Consider the following 6,494-nt stretch of genomic DNA (forward strand, 5'->3'; position numbering starts at 1 on the left):
AACTAATATATGTGCAGTTAGCCGCCGGTTCGATATTCTATATCCAACTAGCTGTGAGCAGTCGGTTCAATATTCAAACTTATTTGAAAATCATAAAAAATTGAGAGTTAAGAGGAGTGAAAAAATACGTAGGAAATCGTTTTATGACCCCTTCAAGCTGTCGTAAATTATCGTTGTCCTCGAATATAATCCCTTATGCAAGTTGCATAATTGTCTTTATGTAAAATATAGTTTTTATCAATAAAACAACATCAAAGATGTATTTTATATACAATATTTCTTAAAACAATAGAAATATAACCTTAACGCTAGAAACATTTAAAAAATATCAATAGAAATATTTATGGAAAGCCCCCACCTGTCCCAAAAAATGTATAGTAAAAACCTACCAACTTTGAACCCCAACAATTTCCGAATGGGCATAACTCCCAAAAATTCATTTCAGTGTGGCCTTCCCCAAGTTATTACCTTTCATTTGAGGCATGTCCGGTGGCGAATTTTACCGTACAGCGCTGGCGAGGCTTACCGAAAGAATGTAGGGTGTATACATATTTTTTTCCTTAACAGCAATTTTGAACCACAACAATTTCCGAATGGGACTAACTCCTTAAAATTCATTTCAGTGTGGCCTTTCCCAAGTTATTACCTTTCATTTGAGCCATGTCCGGTGGCGAACTTTACCATACAGCGCTGGCGAGGCTAACCGAAAGAATGTAGGGTGTCTACATATTTTTTTCCTTAACAGCAACTTTGAACCCCAACAATTTCCGAATGGGCCTAACTCCCAAAAATTCATTTCAGTGTGGCCTTCCCCAATTTATTGCCTTTCATTTGAGGCATGTCCGGTGGCGAACTTTACCGTACAGCGCTGGCGAGGCTTACCGAAAGAATGTAGGGTGTATACATATTTTTTTCCTTAACAGCAACTTTGAACCCCAACAATTTCCGAATGGGCCTAACTCCTTAAAATTCATTTCAGTGTGGCCTTCCCCAATTTATTACCTTTCATTTGAGGCATGTCCGGTGGCGAACTTTACCGTACAGCGCTGGCGAGGCTTACCGAAAGAATGTAGGGTGTATACATATTTTTTTCCTTAACAGCAACTTTGAACCACAACAATTTCCGAATGGGCCTAACTCCCAAAAATTCATTTCAGTGTGGCCTTCCCCAAATTATTACCTTTCATTTGAGGCATGTCCGGTGGCGAACTTTGACGTACAGCGCTGGCGAGGCTTACCGAAAGAATGTAGGGTGTATACATATTGTTTTCCTTAACAGCAACTTTGAACCACAACAATTTCCGAATGGGACTAACTCCTTAAAATTCATTTCAGTGTGGCCTTTCCCAAGTTATTACCTTTCATTTGAGCCATGTCCGGTGGCGAACTTTACCATACAGCGCTGACGAGGCTAACCGAAAGAATGTAGGGTGTATACATATTGTTTTCCTTAACAGCAACTTTGAACCCCAACAATTTCCGAATGGGCCTAACTCCCAAAAATTCATTTCAGTGTGGCCTTCCCCAAATTATTACCTTTCATTTGAGGCATGTCCGGTGGCGAACTTTGACGTACAGCGCTGGCGAGGCTTACCGAAAGAATCTAGGGTGTATACATATTGTTTTCCTTAACAGCAACTTTGAACCCCAACAATTTCCGAATGGGCCTAACTCCCAAAAATTCATTTCAGTGTGGACTTCCCCAAGTTATTACCTTTCATTTGAGGCATAACCAGTGGCGAACTTTACCGTACAGCGCTGGCGAGGCTTACCGAAAGAATGTAGGGTGTATACATATTGTTTTCCTTAACAGCAACTTTGAACCCCAACAATTTCCGAATGGGCCTAACTCCCAAAAATTCATTTCAGTGTGGCCTTCCCCAAGTTATTACCTTTCATTTGAGGCATGTCCGGTGGCGAATTTTACCGTACAGCGCTGGCGAGGCTTACCAAAAGAATGTAGGGTGTATGCATATTTTTTTCCTTAACAGCAACTTTGAACCACAACAATTTCCGAATGGGCCTAACTCCCAAAAATTCATTTCAGTGTGGCCTTTCCCAAGTTATTACCTTTCATTTGAGCCATGTCCGGTGGCGAACTTTACCATACAGCGCTGGCGAGGCTAACCGAAAGAATGTAGGGTGTCTACATATTTTTTTCCTTAACAGCAACTTTGAACCCCAACAATTTCCGAATGGGCATAACTCCCAAAAATTCATTTCAGTGTGGCCTTTCCCAATTTATTACCTTTCATTTGAGGCATGTCCGGTGGCGAACTTTACCGTACAGCGCTGGCGAGGCTTACCGAAAGAATGTAGGGTGTATACATATTTTTTTCCTTAACAGCAACTTTGAACCCCAACAATTTCCGAATGGGCCTAACTCCCAAAAATTCATTTCAGTGTGGCCTTCCCCAAGTTATTACCTTTCATTTGAGCCATGTCCGGTGGCGAATTTTACCATACAGCGCTGGCGAGGCTAACCGAAAGAATGTAGGGTGTCTACATATTTTTTTCCTTAACAGCAACTTTGAACCCCAACAATTTCCGAAGGGGCCTAACTCCTTAAAATTCATTTCAGTGTGGCCTTCCCCAATTTATTACCTTTCATTTGAGGCATGTCCGGTGGCGAACTTTACCGTACAGCGCTGGCGAGGCTTACCGAAAGAATGTAGGGTGTATACATATTTTTTTCCTTAACAGCAACTTTGAACCCCAACAATTTCCGAATGGGCCTAACTCCCAAAAATTCATTTCAGTGTGGCCTTCCCCAAGTTATTACCTTTCATTTGAGGCATGTCCGGTGGCGAATTTTACCGTACAGCGCTAGCGAGGCTTACCGAAAGAATGTAGGGTGTATACATATTTTTTTCCTTAACTGCAACTTTGAACCACAACAATTTCCGAATAGGCCTAACTCCTTAAAATTCATTTCAGTGTGGCCTTCCCCAAGTTATTACCTTTCATTTGAGCCATGTCCGGTGGCGAACTTTACCGTACAGCGCTGGCGAGGCTTACCGAAAGAATGTAGGGTGTCTACATATTTTTTTCCTTAACAGCAACTTTGAACCCCAACAATTTCCGAATGGGCCTAACTCCCAAAAATTCATTTCAGTGTGGCCTTCCCCAATTTATTACCTTTCATTTGAGGCATGTTCGGTGGCGAACTTTACCGTACAGCGCTGGCGAGGCTTACCGAAAGAATGTAGGATGTATACATATTTTTTTCCTTAACAGCAACTTTGAACCCCAACAATTTCCGAATGGGCCTAACTCCCAAAAATTCATTTCAGTGTGGCCTTCCCCAAGTTATTACCTTTCATTTGAGGCATGTCCGGTGGCGAATTTTACCGTACAGCGCTGGCGAGGCTTACCGAAAGAATGTAGGGTGTATACATATTTTTTGCTTAAAAGCAACTTTGAACCACAACAATTTCCGAATGGGCCTAACTCCCAAAAATTCATTTCAGTGTGGCCTTTCCCAAGTTATTACCTTTCATTTGAGCCATGTCCGGTGGCGAACTTTACCATACAGCGCTGGCGAGGCTAACCGAAAGAATTTAGGGTGTCTACATATTTTTTTCCTTAACAGCAACTTTGAACCCCAACAATTTCCGAATGGGCCTAACTCCCAAAAATTCATTTCAGTGTGGCCTACCCCAATTTATTACCTTTCATTTGAGGCATGTCTGGTGGCGAACTTTACCGTACAGCGCTGGCGAGGCTTACCGAAAGAATGTAGGGTGTATACATATTTTTTCCTTAACAGCAACTTTGAACCCCAACAATTTCCGAATGGGCCTAACTCCCAAAAATTCATTTCAGTGTGGCCTTCCCCAAGTTATTACCTTTCATTTGAGGCATGTCCGGTGGCGATTTTTACCGTACAGCGCTGGCGAGGCTTACCGAAAGAATGTAGGGTGTATACATATTTTTTTCCTTAACAGCAACTTTGAACCACAACAATTTCCGAATGGGCCTAACTCCCAAAAATTCATTTCAGTGTGGCCTTTCCCAATTTATTACCTTTCATTTGAGGCATGTCTGGTGGCGAACTTTACCGTACAGCGCTGGCGAGGCTTACCGAAAGAATGTAGGGTGTATACATATTTTTTTCCTTAACAGCAACTTTGAACCACAACAATTTCCGAATGGGCCTAACTCCCAAAAATTCATTTCAGTGTGGCCTTCCCCAAGTTATTACCTTTCATTTGAGGCATGTCCGGTGGCGATTTTACCGTACAGCGCTGGCGAGGCTTACCGAAAGAATGTAGGGTGTATACATATTTTTTTCCTTAACAGCAACTTTGAACCACAACAATTTCCGAATGGGCCTAACTCCCAAAAATTCATTTCAGTGTGGCCTTTCCCAAGTTATTACCTTTCATTTGAGCCATGTCCGGTGGCGAACTTTACCATACAGCGCTGGCGAGGCTAACCGAAAGAATTTAGGGTGTCTACATATTTTTTTCCTTAACAGCAACTTTGAACCCCAACAATTTCCGAATGGGCCTAACTCCCAAAAATTCATTTCAGTGTGGCCTACCCCAATTTATTACCTTTCATTTGAGGCATGTCCGGTGGCGAACTTTACCGTACAGCGCTGGCGAGGCTTACCGAAAGAATGTAGGGTGTATACATATTTTTTCCTTAACAGCAATTTTGAACCCCAACAATTTCCGAATGGGCCTAACTCCCAAAAATTCATTTCAGTGTGGCCTTCCCCAAGTTATTACCTTTCATTTGAGGCATGTCCGGGTGGCGAATTTTACCGTACAGCGCTGGCGAGGCTTACCGAAAGAATGTAGCGTGTATACATATTTTTTTCCTTAACAGCAACTTTGAACCACAACAATTTCCGAATGGGCCTAACTCCCAAAAATTCATTTCAGTGTGGCCTTTCCCAAGTTATTACCTTTCATTTGAGCCATGTCCTGTGGCGAACTTTACCATACAGCGCTGGCGAGGCTAACCGAAAGAATGTTGGGTGTCTACATATTTTTTTCCTTAACAGCAACTTTGAACCCCAACAATTTCCGAATGGGCCTAACTCCCAAAAATTCATTTCAGTGTGGCCTTCCCCAATTTATTACCTTCATTTGAGGCATGTCCGGTGGCGAACTTTATCGTACAGCGCTGGCGAGGCTTACCGAAAGAATGTAGGGTGTATACATATTTTTTTCCTTAACAGCAACTTTGAACCCCAACAATTTCCGAATGGGCCTAACTCCCAAAAATTCATTTCAGTGTAGCCTTCCCCAAGTTATTACCTTTCATTTGAGGCATGTCCGGTGGCGAATTTTACCGTACAGCGCTGGCAAGGCTTACCGAAAGAATGTAGGGTGTATACATATTTTTTTCCTTAACAGCAACTTTTAACCACCACAATTTCCGAATGGGCCTAACTCCCAAAAATTCATTTCAGTGTGGCCTTTCCCAAGTTATTACCTTTCATTTAAGCCATGTCCGGTGGCGAACTTTACCAAACATCGATGGCGAGGCTAACCGAAAGAATGTAGGGTGTTTACATATTTTTTTCCTTAACAGCAACTTTTAACCCCAACAATTTCCGAATGGGCCTAACTCCCAAAAATTCATTTCAGTGTGGCCTTCCCCAAGTTATTACCTTTCATTTGAGGCATGTCCGGTGGCGAACTTTACCGTACAGCGCTGGCGAGGCTTACCGAAAGAATGTAGGGTGTATACATATTTTTTCCTTAACAGCAATTTTGAACCCCAACAATTTCCGAATGGGCCTAACTCCCAAAAATTCATTTCAGTGTGGCCTTCCCCAATTTATTACCTTTCATTTGAGGCATGTTCGGTGGCGAACTTTACCGTACAGCGCTGGCGAGGCTTACCGAAAGAATGTAGGATGTATACATATTTTTTTCCTTAACAGCAACTTTGAACCCCAACAATTTCCGAATGGGCCTAACTCCCAAAAATTCATTTCAGTGTGGCCTTCCCCAAGTTATTACCTTTCATTTGAGGCATGTCCGGTGGCGAATTTTACCGTACAGCGCTGGCGAGGCTTACCGAAAGAATGTAGGGTGTATACATATTTTTTGCTTAAAAGCAACTTTGAACCACAACAATTTCCGAATGGGCCTAACTCCCAAAAATTCATTTCAGTGTGGCCTTTCCCAAGTTATTACCTTTCATTTGAGCCATGTCCGGTGGCGAACTTTACCATACAGCGCTGGCGAGGCTAACCGAAAGAATTTAGGGTGTCTACATATTTTTTTCCTTAACAGCAACTTTGAACCCCAACAATTTCCGAATGGGCCTAACTCCCAAAAATTCATTTCAGTGTGGCCTACCCCAATTTATTACCTTTCATTTGAGGCATGTCTGGTGGCGAACTTTACCGTACAGCGCTGGCGAGGCTTACCGAAAGAATGTAGGGTGTATACATATTTTTTCCTTAACAGCAACTTTGAACCCCAACAATTTCCGAATGGGCCTAACTCCCAAAAATTCATTTCAGTGTG

This window comes from Mytilus californianus, unplaced genomic scaffold (assembly GCF_021869535.1).
Source record: "Mytilus californianus isolate M0D057914Y unplaced genomic scaffold, xbMytCali1.0.p SCAF_11, whole genome shotgun sequence".
Classification (NCBI taxonomy): Eukaryota; Metazoa; Mollusca; class Bivalvia; order Mytilida; family Mytilidae; genus Mytilus; species Mytilus californianus.